Raw genomic sequence first — 1766 nt, forward strand, 5'->3', positions numbered from 1 at the left:
GTGGAGCTTACAGTAGAGCAAGCTGTTTATACTCAGTAGCAAAGGAAGACCACCAGGCTTTCTGGGCTTACATCTTACCAGCTTAGCAAGCCCACCAGGGGAAACAATTACCTCCAGCAAAAATCCTAGGGTGCAATCTACTGGTTCAGCTTTGTCATACGTCCCCCAGCTGATCAACGTGGCAGGACAGGCAGAGTTCTCCTTGGCGAGTCCTAGGTCACACACCCAGCCCACGATCCGGCAGACTGAGGGTGGGGCAGAGGCGGGCCCTCCACTGGAAATGGATGTGATATTACTCAAAGAAGGAAAAATGGGTGCCAAACAGCAGATGTCATTGATCAGAAGTAGGCACCGCTGTACGGTCAACATGAAATAAAGGAGAAGATACTAGAAGCCCTGGGAAGCTGTGAGGAGGGTGCTTGGTGAGGTAAGGCGTGGGGGAGAAGGCCAAGGGACTTTAGTCTATGGTTTTCTGAGGGAAGCCAGTGCCTTTAGGCCACCATGTGTCACAGCTTGAGTAGAAAATTCTGGAATTGCAGCAGAAGCATGATATGGAAGTCAGGCAAATCGGGTTAAAATCTTACATCCGCCTTCAGAGCTGCGTTACTTCCTTGGGCAAGTACTTTACACCTATGAGCCACAGTTCCCTCTGCGAAAGGGGGTTGTATATACCCATGTCATAAGGTTGCCGTAAAAGTTGGAAAACATACCCAACCACCTGGCGAAGAGCAGGGGTGGGAGGTGACGGGGCAGCGCGTTCAGCCCCAAGCAGCTGGGAGGTGCAAGGGAACGTGGTGGGTTTGTGTGTTGCCCTTTATAAACTTTTCTCCCAGGACAGACGCAGCCTCTCTGCAGACCAGTTCCTGGAATGGTCTCTGAGGACCACGTCTCCATCCTAGCTGGGGGCCCGCCCATCATCCCACCAGCACAGTCAGACACCAGCTGGGGCGAGCAACCTCCATTCACCCTCTTCCTCTGGAACAGAACCCCGCTCCTCCTGGAACAGGCCATGCCTTGCTTTAGAGGTGCCCCATTTGAGAATAAGGACCTTTGTGGTCCCCCATCTCCCTGAGAACTCCCACATTCAGAGAGGCCAAAAGCCAGGCCCCAGCGGCCTGTACCCACAGAATAGGGAGGAAGCAGACGCAGGGAGGCGTGCTGCACCTTCATCTTCTCCTGACGATGCTCTTTAACCCTGAGGGTTTCAGAAGAGTGGGCATAAGCAAGTGCAAGGAGCCCCTCCCTTCTGGGTAGCCTAGGGGCAGTTCCTACGTGCAGGACACCGAGGGAGGCGCAAAACAATGCTGGAGCTCCGGGGAGAAGGCAGCTGCCCACTTCCAAGTTCTGCTGCGCGCCCCTCCCCCCCGCTGGTGGAAGGCGACGGGGAAGGGCAGCCCGCTGTTGCCTACACGTTGTGGCGCATGCTCAAGGCGGGAGGAGCGGCTGGAGCGGGTGCCTGGCGCCCACCTGGAACGCACTCTGGCCAAGTGACTGCACCTCCTTGTGCGCAGCAGGCCTGGGGTGCCAGGGACTATCAGAGCTGGTCCCTCTTGGTCCACCGCAGAGGCATCTGCACCTATCTCCAAAAGCACGCGCTCAGGGCGGGCTGTCGCCGCCTTCCCGCAGGGGCGCACGTTCAGCCACCCAACTTTCCGGGTTTTGCAGGACGGTCGCAGGGGAGTTGAAGCGCCGCCTCCCCCCCCCCCCCCCCCCCAGAGCAGGTGTGTCTGTGCGATGTGGACCTGGAAGGAAAGAAGTCTGATTGG

The sequence above is a fragment of the Balaenoptera musculus genome, chromosome 18 (genome assembly GCF_009873245.2).
Source record: "Balaenoptera musculus isolate JJ_BM4_2016_0621 chromosome 18, mBalMus1.pri.v3, whole genome shotgun sequence".
NCBI classification, from domain to species: Eukaryota; Metazoa; Chordata; class Mammalia; order Artiodactyla; family Balaenopteridae; genus Balaenoptera; species Balaenoptera musculus.